The 17,353-nt window shown below is 41.8% G+C and overlaps 1 long non-coding RNA gene across 1 annotated transcript in view; it reads left to right on the top strand.

The window, feature by feature from the left end:
* Positions 1–17,353, top strand: part of LOC109512535 (uncharacterized) — a 131,010-nt gene that overhangs the window by 57,971 nt on the left and 55,686 nt on the right. The window lies entirely within an intron of this gene.

Here is a 17,353-nt window from a genome sequence, read left to right on the forward strand (position 1 = left end):
TGGTCCCGAGCATGGAGCCAATCGTGGCAGAGTGGGCGGGGCCGCAGCAGGATACCCTGCTGTCCAAGGAAGGCGATAGGCTGACAATTTCAAATGTCTCCAGGCAATGAAGAGAGTTACAAAGGGTGGGGGGCACATGACACTCTTTGGCTGCCCTTCTTGGACTATTTCTCGTACGACAAATACTTCCATTTGACATTCGGTTCAAAAGTAAACAGTAAGTCCGCCTCGCGGTGCAGAGTTCCAGGGTTCGACTCCCGGCTGTGGAGTCTGTATGTTCTCCCCGTGCCTGCGTGGCTTTTCTCCGGGTAATCTGTTTTCATCCCCCCCCCCCCTAAAAATAAACACCAAAACCAAAAAACATGCATAAAATGCATGGCAGGTTATTGGAACTAGTGTGAATGGTTGTTTGTGTGCGCTGCGATTGGCTGACAACCAGTTCAAAGGGTGTCCCCCTCGCCTACTGCCCGATGACAGCTGGGATAGGCTCCAGCGGCGCCTGTGACCCCCGTGAGGATAAGTGGTTCAGATAATGGATGGAACCCTCAAAGCCACTTTCACTTAGAAACAAGAAATTTGAGCATCTGGTGTAAATGCACAAAAAGTTGCAAGAAGGCGTGCTGCACAATATCCAGGAAAAGTACTATTTTGGTTAGAATCGGGACATTTTAGAATGATGATGTTCATTTCCAGATGTTATTCAAAGACTAAATTCTAAGTTCTAAAATTTTGTCTGCTGGTTATCAAATTTGTCCCATATGTACAACACAGATGGATGATGCTAATTTGCAAAAACGTTTTGTGTGTGTGTGTCACTGCATGTGGGCGGAGCATGGCAGTGAAGTTTGATGACTTCCCATTTAAAAAAACAAGAACAAAAATCAACCATATTTAACATGCAGAATGTTTTTTTTTTTAAAGTTCTGCTCTATTTATTCTGCAGCTCACTGGTGTGCTAAAACTTGAAGAATGTAATTTATTTATAAGACTTTGACTTTTTACATATCGAGCGGCAACACTTGTGTTGTAATCATCATCGAGACAGTGATACTAAATGCGGGAGGATACATTGCCACAATGACATTCAGCGGGACTTTATTAGTTCGGAGGCCGAATTACATAATTAGATTAAAATAAAGGGCATGTTGTCAAATATAATCACGGGGACTCTTTTCACCAACGGCAGCCATTTTTTCCAAGAGTGTGAGATTGCAAGCGAATTCCAAACCGCTTCACTTTAGTCTTGTCACACTAACTTCCTGTTTAGAGTGTTGATTTTTGCTACAGCCAAACGTACCCCATACATGAAATTGTTTTTAACTCAGTGTTGTTGGCTGATGTGTTACATTATCACAAATACATAGCAAGTGGTCGTTTCAAACCAAAATCGCTTGCATCCTGCGTCACACACACCTGGCTACCTGAAAACAAATGGTGCAGCAACACACATAGACAGACAATGCAGCAATACTCACCGGCATATATTATTTATTCTCTGCCAAAACGGGCTAATATTACTGCAGTTGCTTCATTATGGAACTCTTTGTGTGTCATGTACATTTGTATTATACGATCAAATTGAAGCATGAAATCAAGCAGACTGTTGAATTTTATTTAATGGTATACTTTCTGAATGCTTTTCTAAAGCATAATCCTGTAGGAAATTATTTTTTGCCATGGAAAAAGAGATTGCATACATTCTATGTTGTTGGGTTTTTTTTTGTATGTAGCTTGAATGGATGAATGGCATTTCAATTGGGGAAGACGATTTATGATACATGTTTGGAGTTATGAACACGTCCACAAATTAAACTTGAGGCGAGGTGCTACTATAATGTGTGTGACCTGCTGATAATATAATATATATGTACATATAAACTGAACGAAAAATCAGATAGACAGAGCCATTTAGATCTCGGAAAAAAATAATATATATATTTTTTGTCTGCACTGACAGTCTGGCTCGTCACCAAACATTTCCAACATATCTCGCTGCCGCCGCGCATATTTCACAATCTTGCTGTAAATTGATCAGAAACATCTTGCCTCTTCTCCAGCAACACCATTTGTTGGCTAATTAGCCTGCAAAAGTGCACGTATCCCTTCACATAAGTCACTTGCCACATGTTTGTGTCAGTGCAACATGTCAACGTGCCCCCAAGAGGCTTATAAATTATTCGCTACCGGCACCAGTGTGTTATTGACATGAAATCCAGCATGCAGGATGCAAAAAAAACAAAAAAACAAATAAAAGAAGAACTATTGCTCCCTTTGGTTTGAAAGAGCTGTTTTTCAAGGATTTGGGTCATATTCAGAGTTTGGACTTGAACTACTCCTTCGATGGAATCATCCCAATCGCCACTAAATTTGAACCATGAATGAGTCATTATCACCATAAGGCGCTTTTGAGACTTCCCTTTGAGACTTTAGAGTGCTTCGTTGCGGCATGGAAAGCACTGCGACGACACAGTGGAATATATTCCAGTCACCAGAGGCTTTAAGCGAATATTATTTTCAAACAATTGGCGATGTGTAGGTTTAACACAGATCCCAGATGAGACGGCATTCATCCCCCCCCCCCCCTTCAGAGTTCTTTTAATTGATTGACAGATGACATTTGAGCCTTTCTTGGTTTTAATGCATTCAGCGGACACGCCCACAGACACACTTCACCCATTGGAAATGTCTTGAAATAATTTGCAACCATAAAAACAGATGGAAAATAATTTATAGTAATGGAATGAAAAATATAAAAAAAATAAAAAATATATTTTTAAAAATGTAAGCATATGATGTAGAGAGCATGCATATGCACTGTATGTAAGAATGTTGGAAAGCAAGGTGAGACATTTTTGTTTTATAGTTAAAACCCGTGAGTGGAAGTTCGGAAAGCGTTGCGTTTTGAATCTGCTGCTTTTTGGGCTCTATCTCGTCGAGATCAACAGTCCAAGAAAAACAAGCAGTGGTGGTAGTATTAGTTATTGGCGCTCGCATTTAAGATAATATCACTCCAGTTTCCATTCTTGCTTGTCGTAAATCCTCCCCATTTGTTCCCGTTTGAAGAATTTGTCATCTTTGTACATTTTGTAAACAGTGCAGATGGAGACAATCTTTGCCCAATTTTCCGCTCCAACATCCTCTCTAGTGCTCTGATGTTGGAATTTGGCTAATGTCGTTGAATGGAAAACACACGTGTGCACGTATGTGTCTTTTGGCTTCCGTGTGTGTGTGTGTGTGTGTGTGTGTGTGTGTGTGTGCGCGCGCGTGTGTGTGCTGCTGGAGGCCGCCCCGGTGATTACATGGGGGATTACGGAGCGGACTTTTAAGGGCCAGCTTGTTTGTTTTCACTTGAGCCTGAAGGATCGCAGGGGCTTTGAGGGATCACACAAGCGGGCTATATGTTTTAATTTACTCCTCCCTTTGTCCGCCTTCTCCCGGTCTTACTCTTTCCACGTAACTCCCCGTCCTCCTCCCTGCTGTGTTGGTTTAATAGAGGGCAGCGGTGACCAATCAGCATGCTGGGATTATCGCACAGTCGGCCATAATTGAATTTTAGCTGTCGGCACGGGAACTGAGCCGGGGGGGATACTGGGGCAGCCGGGAGCGTCTTAGAGGGATGGGAGGTTTATTTTTTCTTTTCTTTTGTTTTTTTTTTTTTTTGTCTGTCCCTAATGACAAGACACATATTCCACCATCTCGCCAGGTTTTGACCTCAAGCCCGCACACGTAGCCTTTGTGAAGGCTTTATTTAATAAAGGCTTATGAAGGTAACAACATTTATGGCTTTGCCCTTCATAACATCAAGATGCAACAATAAACGTGTAATCATCAGTCTGGCCCATCAGACACATTAACACGACGCTGAAACTCGCCACATGGTCGCAAGTAGTGAAACAATAATGCGACTCTTTATATGACTCAAACTCCACTCCTCTGGTCATTTCGAGCATGAGTATAACGATTGGACACCAAGGTAATCTTCGCACCAACCAATAGAAAAAAAAAAATCAATCGCATCTAACTATAGCCAAAAAAGAATCAGCCGATTAGCCAATGAACAACCCACCAATCATTGAAAAAGCAATCAAGAGCCCCCCTAAAAAAAACACCATAAAACACTGCTAAAAAAACTAAACAAAAACAAAACAACAACCAACCAACAATGTACATACCAGCAAAAATAACAACCAACCAACCCCCCCCCCCAAAAAAAAAAAAAAAAAGAACTCACCAACAACAAGACAAGAGCCTGCCAAAAACAGCACCAAATGAACCAGCCAAAAATCAACGGACCAACTTAACAAACAACCAACATCCTGACCCACCAACCAAAACAACAACCAAAAAAACCAACTGCATCAATCAACAAACCAAAACAACCATCAAACCAGTCAAAAGGAACCAGACAGTCAAAAGGCAGCAGCCAACAAGCTAGAAAAACACCAATTAACTCACCCCCCAAAACAACCTACTAACCTGAAAAAAACAACACAAAATGAACCAGCCCATGAATAAACAACCCACAACCTTCAATTAAAAAAACACACACACACACACACACACACACACACACACACACACACACACACACACACACACACACACACACACAAAATATTTGCTTTTAAACCACCATCCAACCAAAAAAATGACAATAAAGAAACAAAAAAACAACCCGCAAAAAAGTAACCATGCAAAACAGCAAAACCAGCCAACCAAACCACTATAAAACAAGGTCAACCAAAAAAAACAAAAACAATGCCAGCAACCAAATAGCAAAGAACCAAACACATCAAACCAACGGACCGAAATGAAGGACAAAAAAAAAAAAACCTCACCCATGAACCAAAAACTGCCAACCTACCACTCCAAACAACCTACCAACTTTTCAAATGAGTAAAACAGAACACATAGCATAAAACATGGGCAGTCATACAATTGAAAGAACTATTTCTGCATTTGCCGTCTTGTTTGAAGCGGTTCTCGAGATGAAAGAGGAGAGAATCAAAGTCTCCTTTCGCCAGTGGATCAGCGACCGAAAATGTGGTCCAGTCCAAAAAAATCTTTCTATTTTGGCGATGATCTGGAAAAATACAGGCAAGTCTTTTCAAACCACCGCTGCCCGTCTGTTTTGAAGATTTTGCAGTTGCTCTGTGGTCCTTTTTTTTTTTTTTGGGGTCCTGCTTGTGTTTTATTTAAGCAAAGTAGCTGTTAATTGTTCAGTGAATCGCCTTTTGGTCTTTTCTGCCGTCTCAATCGAACTTTATCAAGTGTGACATGTTTGATCCTCCCCAAGCTCGATCAGGATAATTAAATGAATGCACGCGGCAAATTACAACTTCTATCAACGGGACTCTTTTGATGACGCGAATGAATTACGGTGAAGTGAGGGGAAGCGATTGTTATTCTAACAGTTATATTATGAGGAAGTAGGGTGATATATCGCGGTATGGACAATTGGTTTGGACGTGGATCTTCCATTGACGAATGATTGAGCTCAATGTGCTCATTGGGAATTTCAAACCAATTTTTTTTTTCCACCGATCTGTTTCTGGACAATCACTTTGACTTGAGGCTTGTTGTGTGATGTCATGCACTGTCAACTGTGGAACTTTTCTATAGTCAGGTGTCTGCTTTTCCAAATCATGTCCAATCAATTGCATTTAGCACAGATGGAATCGTAACTATTCTGTGGAAACATTCTCAAGGATGATGAGTCGAAACGGGATGCAGCTGAGCTTAATTTCATGGCAATGGATGTGATTACTTCTGTACGTGTGCACATTGTTTTTCACGTTGTTATCATGGATTGAACAAAATGTCGCAATACGGCCGTGAGACAATAGCAGCAAAAAAATTCGGATGCAGCGTACATTACACTTGCATTTCCCTTCAGGTTCCATATAAACATCCTCTGATTGGGTTTTGCCTGCGCTAATGGGCCTCATAAGGCGCCTCCTCGCCCCAAATGAGAAGCGAAAAGGTCAACGTAAAGTTGGTGAATAAATAAGAACACAACACGGTGTAATCAAAAAGAGAGAGCGAGTGAATGAGCCAAAATGGGCAAAGACGGGCATAGAAGCGGCCTTGTGTGCAAGTTAGCGGCGAGGAGCGGCGCTGCATAGCAATGGCCTCTCGCCTCACGCTTTAATCAGCCGCCCTGCATGCTCTAAACATGGGCCGGCCCTCCTCCTCCTCATCATCATCCTCCTCCTCCACCACCACCGCCACTCTGGACTCATTTAATCAGAGTCTCGCCTCGTCTGCATGCATCAGCTTTGCACAAAGAGCAACAGCGTATGAATGGAAGAATGGGAAAAAAGGAGCCTCAGAGACAAACACACCGAGAGAGAGAAAATAGACTTCTGCCCTGCTCCCCCTCCTCATACAGAAAGAGGAAGGTGACATTTTTTTTTTTGTAAAAGGCGACATGGTCGATTTGGGCCAGCTTGCTGGTTTTAATAAACACTCGAGGGGGACTCGGGCTGGCTTGAACCAAATACAACTACAATGGGACACTCCTGCCAAGGCAGAAGTGTTAAAGTCAATTTAAATGTGTTTGTCTGTTGTGTTACTTAATTGGCTGCTTGTGTCAAGGAAGATAATGTGAGGCATTTTCAACGCGGTAGCACTTTTTAATTCTTCGCCGGAGTGTTTGCACACAAAGAGCTCACAAACTACAAACATTTTACTCGCTTTAGTTAGTACTCGATTACAGTGTCACCTTGGTTTTTTTATGATTAATCCATTTGAGAAAGACGGATTAAAACTCCCGTCCTATGAAATCCAAAGCCATTTTTCACATAGGGAATAATGTAAATTCATTTAATCCGTTACAGACACCCCAAAGAATATACAAATAAATCCATTTTATATCGAACTACTATCACTTTACGTAACCATGTGTGAAATCACTAATGAAGAAGCTAAATGAAGAACACAAACTACAAACATTTTACTCGAGTTGCTTTAGTTAGTACTTGATTACAGTGTCACCTTGTTTTTTTTTTTTTTATGATTAATCCATTTCAGAAAGATGGATTAAAACTCCCGTCGTTTGAAATCCAAAGCCATTTTTCACATAGGGAATAATGTAAATCCATTTAATCCGTTATAGACACCCAAAAGAACATACAAATAAATATATTTTATATCGAACTACGATCACTTTACGTAACGATGTGTGAAATCACTAATGAAGAAGCTAAATGAAGATTTAACATTTATTGGCAGCTCGATGGAGTATACAGCAGGGAGGGACCGTTTTCCAAGATCTTTCTTGAACTCGATTGTGTTTCTCACCTTCCATATGGCAAATGCCTGTCACTCAAATGTCATGTCGCCCGCCGATGGCAAGGCATATTCCACAGTGCAAGCTTATATTCAAAGTAACAATGAGCCTCCCAGTCTGCTCGGCAACATTCGCACAAATCAGCATAATACTGTCTTTTGTTTCTTTTGTTACTTTGGCTCCTTGTGATTTCCAGGACTTTGTTTGAGTACTTCGAGTTAGTGTTTTTCCAGTGAAACGTGACAAAATATCTTGTTAAAAATCACACCCTCAAAATAAAAGCACAAACGTGTTACAACAGTTCCACCACACTTGAATTTGGTCCAACGGTGGCTAACTTAGGAGTCACATTCAAACTATTTTGTTCTTGTTTGCGTGCGACCGTGCGGGCCAAGAACGTGCGGCGAAACTCTTTTATTATTCGGTGTACTTTTTTTATTTTGAAGGTAAGACCTCCGGCACGATGTGTTATATTGATGCTGCCGAGCAGACAGGGAGGATTATTGCCTTGAGCTGTAAATAATAGCTTGCATTGTGGAATAATCCTTGCCGTCTGTTGAACCCTTTAAACCCAACGTATGGAATGCTTTGGATGAATCGGTTTCTGGGAAAGAAAATGGCTGATTAAAAAAAAAAAAAAAAAAGACCAAACAAAAACAAGCTGATGTACAAAAACTAAAACATAATGTATACCAAAAAAGAATAAGTGAAAAACAAATCAATAACCGAAGCAAACTAAAACCGATGTTCCAATGTATTCATTTTTCAGACGACCTTTAACTTGAAGTTTCTACATGTGAAAGATATCTGTACTTTTTGTTGGTTACTATTTAAAAGATTGGCCTTGGAGAGAGACATTTCAAGTCAACCTCAGTTGACCGAGTGAGTGAAGTTGCTCACTCAGAACTAAGTCACTCGCTCCATCACAGCTCTGCAACTCACTCACTTGTGTGCTCACGATTATGATTATATTTTTTTTTTGTTGCTCAAAACTCACCTCCTCACTCACTTACTGAAACACTCTTCTGCCTTCTGCTTCCATTCATTCCAATTCGAGCGCGGCAAGCGCGCCGCACTGCGCACTTTGCCCCACAGCTGGCAGCGTTCCGTTTGCGGCGAACTTTTCGGTGTTTTTCTCTTTGTTGTTGTTGTTTTTATTTCCCGCCATAAAACGGCACGAAAATAGTGAGGGAGCTGTCGCTGTTGTGCTTGAATAATCCCCGGCTGAGGCCAATTAAGTATTTGCAGTCAGTGGGGCACCAAAAGTGTTTCTTTGCCTTGAATGTGGATTGTGCTGTTCACTTTACTCGCCTCACTTTCTCCGCAATTGTTCCATTACGTGAACAAAGCTTCTCTGCAGGAGAAATCATCAACGCACACATTTTTTTTTCCTTCCCCCCTGCACCTGCAGGTGTAAAAATGATTTTACGACAAACCGCCGACCGGTGCCGAAGGTGCCGATCCCCGCTGATGTGCCGTAGCTCGGCGGGGCTTTGAAGTGGTCAAATGTGTTCTTATTTTTATTCTTGCTCAGTATTTTGCATACGCTTGAACCCATGTGGGCTGTTTGTAATGTCTGCTGCGATGAAGAAAAACAAGTTTTAAATTTATGCGAATGTGCATCTCGTGTCCAATGCTAATGTGGGTCTTTTGATTTTTCAGAAAAACCACAGCAGTTAAGCCGTCTTTTTGCATTTCATGAATTAGCAACTGTTTTATTTCAAGGGAAACTTGTAATGGTGGCCCGGTGGCCCAGTGGTTAGTGTGCCGACCTCACAGTGCAGAGGTCGTGGGTTCGATCCCGGCTCTGACCTTCCTGTGTGGATTTTGCGTGTTCACCCCAGGCCTGCGTGGGTTTTCTCCGTGTACTCCGGTTTCCTCCCACATTCCAAAAACATGCATGGCAGACTGATTGGACACTCGAAATTGTCCCTAGGTGTGAGTGTGAGCGCAGATGGTTGTTCGTCGCTGTGTGCCCTGCGATTGGCTGGCAAGCGGTTCAGGGTGTCCCCCGCCTACTGCCCAAAGACAGCTGGGATAGGCTCCAGCACCCACCGTGACACTTGTGAGGATAAAGCGGTTCCGAAAATGGATGGATGGAAACTCATAACCTAGCATTGCGCTATCGCTGAGCAAAATCAACGTTTTAAGGTAGTTCTGGTTTCAACAAAAAGCAGTGACATTGCCCAAAAAGTTAATTTGACATTTTGTGCGATCCCAAAATACTTTGCAGTCACACCAATGTTAAGATAAGATAAGATAAGATTTCCTTTATTTGTCCCACACTGGGGAAATTTACAATGTTCACTCACTCACTCACTCACTGAAACACTCACTCACAACATGAGCCCCATTAGAGCAGAATCTGATGCTTTGTCCAAATATTGGCTTTTTTACGAATCAGTGCCTGTCTGGGCACGTACGTGTTTCTGAGTGCCACCATGACAACAAGCTCGAAAGCGATCCAGGCCGTGAGCTGCATGCTTCAAAGAGCTCGTCACCCGTCGCCCAATCCGAATTTAGCGCAATTGTCAACTGTCGCACCACCCGGGAGCACTCGGTGGGCTTCCTCCGAGGTGTGTTTTCCTTCGCCGATGGAGGCTTGGGGGGGAAGTGCTTTTGTTTACGTTGACATTTCCCATCCCTTTTGAAAACAAATGCGGGTAATTAAAGATTTAATCATTTTTTTTAAGCTCATGTAAACACTCAATCACCTCGGAAGCAAACATTGAAGCAGTTACATTCGTGTTGTTTTTTTTTTTGTAGCAACGCGTTGAATATGCCGCCTCGACATATCCGTCCACATCATCAACTCTGTGTTGATAGTTAATGTGTTTTCTTTAACTGGAAAGCCCCTCCCCCTCTCCCCAAGCCCTCCCATCAGGTGCAGACTAAAGCCCACACACTCTTTATTTACTCGGCATCACTCTTCTCAGCGGAGCTGCTCTGCTCGTCCATCTCCCATCGTTATCTTATCATCGACTGCTGACTGAGTGCACATGTCTGAGTAAAGCGGCGATAAGGAGATGTGACGGAGGAAACGCAGACTCTCCCGCTAGCGAACGCTCCCCGTCTGGCCTCTGCTGCTGTGTTTATTTAACGTTTCTTTTTGTTGTTTTTGTCTGTTGGCTAGGTGAGAAGATCCAAAGTTCAATTGGTAGTTATGCTTTACAACACTTAAAACAGTTCAGAGATTTTCCATTCGAATTCCCCAGCTAAAATATTCCCTTCAAGCTACAAATATTGTTGACATAATCTGTAAATGTAAATACACTGATACCTTCACATTGAAGCGCTGAAAAATATTAAATTTTTGAGCCGCCGCAGTGTCGTTTTTTTGTTTTTGTTTTTTTTTACACTTTCATCTGTTTATTGAACACGATGTATGAATGAAAAAAGGACAAAATGCATACACTCGCGACGAGCATGGACCAGACGTTAGTTCACTTAGTCACTCAAGTGAAAAACCGGGAGAGCCACACCCACAGAAGCTGTTTATTGAATACGACCTTCAGCCAAACCCACAACTACGTCATGAAAACAATTGCAGGGAGCATGCAGCAAATGTGAAACGCATGGAAAATGGCCATAACTTCTCAAATATGGATCATTGAACAGACATGAGTTCATTCAGTCACTGGGGTGAAGTGAAAAAAACCAGGAGAGGCACACTGTGCGATGCATTTTCGCTGTTTATTGGATGTAGCAACCATTATTTGGAAAATGGCTAACAGGCTATTGAGGTCACACATCAGGCCAAATACACACAGGTCAATACACAAATGTGTGTTGATATGCATTTGACTTTCACGGCAATTAACATCTGAGGGAGGGCACTTGTGAAAAATGACAGAAAATAGTAAAACTTTGTTTCAAGAATATGACATCTTTTCAGAATTATACCAACACAGCTTTTGACTTTTTTTGGGGGTCTTGTTTATGGGCATGGTTTGTTCATAGCTTCTCACGGTTTTAATTTATTTGTGTAATTTTATTATTATTCATGAGGCACATCACCAATTACGATGACGGTTAGGATTACAAGATTAAATTTCAAGGAAGAAACATCATTAAAAAACAAGAAAAATTATGGGAGAAAACACCCCACTCCCCAACCCTCCAATAGTAACGTTTGTCTTGATAAGGAATGCTAATTTCATTGCATCGTCTGAATGTTCAATTTGTCTTTGAGTGTGAATTAAGGACACATATTTACAATGTGCATTTAGGTCAAGTCTCCCATCGGTTAACTGACAATTTAAAAGTCCAATATAATGGCCAACCTCATCAATAAGAGTCAATACATGTACAATTCCCCGAACGGGAAAACAGCAAATTAGCAATTTTGCTTTTAATGCTAAACGTGTGTATTAGATCCGGTCGCTTTCTTTTTTTTTTTTTTTTTCTTTTTGTAGGCGTAACGCATTCCCTGCGGGCGGCAATTAGCACTCAATGAGCGCTCGCGCGGTGGGCTCCGGGGACAATTAGCTTGCGTTGTGAGTGAACGACTTGTCATATTTTGTAGCACACAATAAGACCAACACGAACCACCCACTGTGGAATGCCTTGAAAAATGATGCCACCGCAGCTTATGTACAGATGAAATGAAAACCCCAAATAGATGAATGCAAGCGCTCTCAAGCTGAGGAGTTGAATTTGTTTTGCGACTGTGCTCCCTCAATCAATTTACCGTTACTCTTATCTCAAATCAACTTTTCCTGCTGAAATGAATGGAAAGGCCATTAATCCGTTCCAGCCTCCAAGGTCCAAGACAGCAACATTTTTCTGTGGCATGTTTTTAAGCACTGTACAGTTTTTTCCTTCACTGCTACATTTACAGTAAAAAATCTCTTTTTTGGGAGGCTCCTTGATTCATTGATTAATTATTCTTATTCTTATTTTTTTCTTTTTACAAACCCCCCAAATTCTTCAAAAGATGCTAACAAATATTCAATATATGTTATAGAGTATATGTATGTTTTTATGCTGCTTTAACAAACACACAAGGACAAACTAACTGCACACACAGAGTATCTGACATTTAGATTCTTTTTCGGGGTTTTTTTATATACATTTTTCTTGATCCATTAAAATGGATCTTGGCCGGCACTATTGGTTTTCTCCAAGAGTTTCACAGCGTTTCGGAATGAGCGCGATGATTAGCATTCATCCCGCTCGCCGCGACTAGCCACTGTGAGAAAATGTCAGACGGACTTCATGGTTAAAGGTAAAATGTCAGGAATGCTACACCGCTGTCATTTGGAAAAATCCAATGTGAGCAGCTTGAGTTTTTTTTTTTTTTTTTTCCCTCAGCCTGCTCCCAAAGTATGTGAGAACACCACCAGACACATGTCAGCCTTTGTCTTCTTTTTCTTGGGTCATGATGGGGATGTCTCAGTGGTTTTATTGATTAGATAGTCTTTCGGTACTGTTTGCAATGAGTACTTTTCAATATGTGGCCTGTGCACGTGTTTGTTTGTGTGTGTTTGCATGTGTATATTTCTTCTACATTTGAGTTTTGTTGATGTTTCCTCGTGTGTTTGTAGCCGAGTTCTCGTGTCTGCGGCCTATGTGTGTGTTTGTTTGTGTATATTTCTTCTACATTTGAGTTTTGTGGATACGTTTCCTCGTGTGTTTGTAGCCGAGTTCTCGTGTCTGTGCGTTCTTTTGTCTGTTCGCATTTATGTTCATGCTGTAAATGTACAGTATATGCACGTGTGTCAGTGTGTGTTTGTTAATCGTGGGTATGTTTGCATGTTCCTTTGTGTATGTGGCTGTCTGTTCTTGTACATGTATGTGTGTGTATTTCATGAGTGTGTGTGTGTAAGTGTGTGTTCATGGCTTCATATTTGTGTAATCGTTTGGTTTTAAAAATAGCCTTTTTTTTTATGCATTACTCTCTTGCTAGCCAAAATGAAGTTTGAAAAGCTACTAAAATCAACACACACCCTGGGACATTAAGCACTGCAGTGGGAGAATAAGTGTGTTCATGTTTTACTTTTTACTTCAGTCATGTCAGGCATAACAATGTTGACCCAACCCACATACCCAGTTGATCCCAACCCACATCACTTGACAAATCTACTGTAACTAGCCTTCGTGCTGTGCTTTATGGTCAGAAAATACATTGACTCCGACAACAACAACAATAATAAACCCCACCACATTGTGAGTGTTCTTTGAACAAATGTTACATCACAAGCCTTTAAAAATGACATCAGCAGCCTTGCTCCCGGCCACCGCCAAGGTCACACCATTGCAAAGTGAGCCCTTCATAGAATCAACACCAGTCGTTAGGAGGCTTCTTTAACCAGGTCACCATCGCTTGAAGACCATAGAATGCATGTATACACACACACACACACACACACACACACACACACACACACACACACACACCTTCGTTCCGTGGAATCAATTTATCCTGCCAGGAAGACATTGGATTTGTACTGATCGAATCTAGAGCAGAATCGGGGTCAGTGCTTCTCGGAATTCTCTCCCCGGCATAATTTGTGCATGCAGACTCTATTTCCTAACTACCAAACAATTTGGTATACATATATTGTTGGTGTAAAATGTGTATTTTCACTGGCTCAGCACAACTGTTGCTGCATCCGTGTGGATGGAAATGCAGCTTCTCTTTTCTCTGTCTCCAACTTTGACATTTGACAGCAATAAAAATAGCCCAAATGTTATTCTTTGCAGCTGAAATGTGATGACTTTTCCACAAGTGACACCGCATCAACATTTAATGATATGTCATTGTTTTGTACAAGTGCCACACTGGGTCAAATTTGCCCTGTGTCAACTGAAATGGATTTTAGATTTACCAGTGTGTATTATATTAGAAAAAAAAACTGTCAAAAGTGAGCTTGAAACAGACCAATGAACTCTCTGTGTCACCGCCACATTTGCGCAGCTTCCCAGAGACTCGCGCATCTGCTGGTCTTTGTAGGGTCATGGTGGAGTCAAAGTCACTCAATATCGCCTGTAGCAGAAAAATATTAGCCAGGGACACTAGTTTCACCCTATTTTAATAAGACGCACAAAAAATCTGAAGGACTCATGCTCGATATCGAACAGGAAGTCATTCGTTTTGGTTTGAAGAAACCATTTTGCTATGGTATTAACCCAAGGAACCCCCGTTCCATTCACAACATTTAAGATCAGGATTTTTTTGGCCTTGGCAGAAGTCCGCACTTCCAAGTGAGTGTGCCATTGCCGTTAATGTATTCAGTCCTTGGCCCTCTTTGCGTGAGTCCCTATAGAGCGTGCATGAAGAAAATATGTGCACCGAGAGAGAAATGAAGAGGCGAGTGAGTGCAAACGATGTGACAAGAATGTGTGTTGTGGGGAAGGTGGGGTGGGGGGGGGTTGTGGCGGTTGTGTTGTGAGGACGGCAAGGGACGCCGGCATCTTGAAGGCGGACCGAGGGAGAAGTTGAGAAGCGGTGTGGAATCGAAACTCGGGCCTCCCTCGCTGGCTTGTTAATCTCCCAGGACTTGACATTTGAAAACCTTCCTTCCTCCTCCTCATCCTCCTCTTCCTCGTTTCCTCTCAACTCACTGATGTGCGTAAATCCAGCAGTGAATAGAATGGAATTTCTCCACCGCTCTAAAACCCCTCTTCACAAACCAGGAAGGATCCCTCTCACCGTATATTCAAAGAGGGACTTGCCCAAGAGATTTTGTGCGGCAGCTACCAAATTTAAACCACAAATGCTAGCCGGATGGGCAACGCTAAACTGAGAAAAGTGTTGAGTTTTCGGAGTTCTGGAGGGATGGAGCATTGTGGCAAAGTTTGATAACTGCCCATAAAACATGATTGCTTGTTGAAATTCAGCCGGTCCCAAGATTTGCTTAACTCAGCAACAGGAAACTTTTTGCTCCATCATGAGAAGACCCACAAAAAAGTGTTAAAAGCCATGCCTGGAAAAGAAAGACATCTGGTTTGAAAATGTTAAGTTTGCCATCACCAAGTCCCCCATAAAATTTAGCCCCCAAAGCCAGTTTAATTTTCCAACATGAAACTTGGTAGGCAGCTCAATCATGACTAGACCTACAAAAAAGTGTTAAAAGGCCATGTCTTTAAAAAACAACAACAACAACAACGAAGGAAGTCAGGTCATCTTTGTTTGAACAGGCCATGTTGGCCATTACCGGGTCCTTCAAAAACAAATTCCCCTTCCTCATGAAGTCAATTTAACTTTGCAACATGAAACATGGTAGGCAGCTCTATCATGCGTAGTCCCACTAAAAAGTTTCAAAAGCCATGCCTGACAAAAAAATGGAAGTCATGCATTTTGGTTTGAACAGGTCATGTTGGTCTTTACTGGGTCCTTCAAATCCATCCATGGATGGATGAATGGATAGATAGATATACTATTTGTGCATATTTTTATTTCTTTTGTACCTTGTACATAGATACACAGATACTATTTGTACATATTTTTATTTCTTTTGCACCTTGTACAATGGCCACACATTAAAGACACCTTTTTCATCTGCTATTGAGTGTACGATGCTGTTTTTTTTTTTTTAATGGGATTATTTCCCATAAAACTTTGAGGTTCTTATAACCACCCAGGCTGATTCACTTCACACGCTCTGGCTTAAACACACACACACACACACACACACACACACACACACACACACACACACACACACACACACACAAAGATCTGATAAATGCTGTGCCAAAACATTCTCTTATCGCACATTAAAGGCACCTTTTTTCATCTGCTATTGAGTGTCCGATGCTGGTTTTTTTTTTTTTAATGGGATTATTTCCCATAAAACATTATTTTGATTTGCGCATTCAGTCCCTGAAGCTAGTTTCACTTAGTAACAGGAACTTTGGTCTATTCTGAATAAATCCACAAAAAAAGTCTCAGAAAGCCATGCCTGAAAGGACATACAAGTCTGCCAGTGATGGTTTGGAGTGGCCGTTCTAGGGCCATTGAGATGGAGTCACTTGAACTTCTGTCCTGATGTGTTGATTTGCTTCCTTTATTCCCTCAAATCGAGGTTAAGAAGGACAAGTAGGTCATCAGAGGTTACTCTTTATGAATGGAAAGCCATGCCTGAAAAGACACAGTCATTCTGACGTTTTACTTTCAAGCGGCCAATTTAGGGTCATTTTTGCAATTTCCAAGAGTCATTCAAAGACTAACTTGTCCCAGAGATCATGTCACACAGCTCTCGAATTATGAATAGTTGACTGGTGAAAAGATTGCTATAATTGTAAATTTTCGTCACCAAGTTTTGGTGGAGCATGGAGGCAAATGTGTTGATTTTTCATAACACATGATGTTTTGTGGGGCAGGGCGGGAGTGGATGAAGCCAGTGTCACTTAACAACATGAAACTGAATACACATCGTGGACTGTTCTAAATTTTGAAATGTTTGAATTTTAGCCATTAAAAACCTTTTTTTCATGAGAAGACCCACAAAAAAAGGTCAGAGAGACTGCCATCTTTTGTCCAAGCAGCCGTGTTAGTCTGACAAACTTGAATAAACCCCAAAAGTTAAAAATGGCCTTTTGACACATTCAGAACAAGGATGCTGCTTCCTCATCCTCCAATCAGTAGCAGTCATTTCCTCTTTTCACACGCAGTTCGTGTTTGTGGTCGCTCGCAAACCCGGGGGCCCAAACACAAACACAAACACACACACACACACACACACACACACACACACACACACACACACACACACACACACACACGCTGTCATGTTCATTGGCCGCCAGCAGCAGCAGGTAAGTTTGTGCCGAGTCACTGCAAGCGACGTGGCTGTCGGCTCGCATCGCGGCCGCTCGCAAATATGACACGCTAAGACGCGGTGGTTGCTGGGAACGAGCGGCAGGGCAAAACCAAGTCGACAAGCCCTCTTCCAAGTTTGCTTGTCGAAGAGAACAGTGTGTGTGTGTGTGTGTGTGTGTGTGTGTGTGTGTGTGTGTGTGTGTGTTTGTGTGTGTGGTTAAATGGCGTCGTTATCCACCTCATAGACGGCCCAATGACGGCGGGCGTAATGGGTTTTAATACTGCAACGGTACGTT

This window comes from Hippocampus comes, unplaced genomic scaffold, assembly GCF_001891065.2.
Source record: "Hippocampus comes isolate QL1 unplaced genomic scaffold, H_comes_QL1_v1.1 scaffold57, whole genome shotgun sequence".
Taxonomy (NCBI): Eukaryota; Metazoa; Chordata; class Actinopteri; order Syngnathiformes; family Syngnathidae; genus Hippocampus; species Hippocampus comes.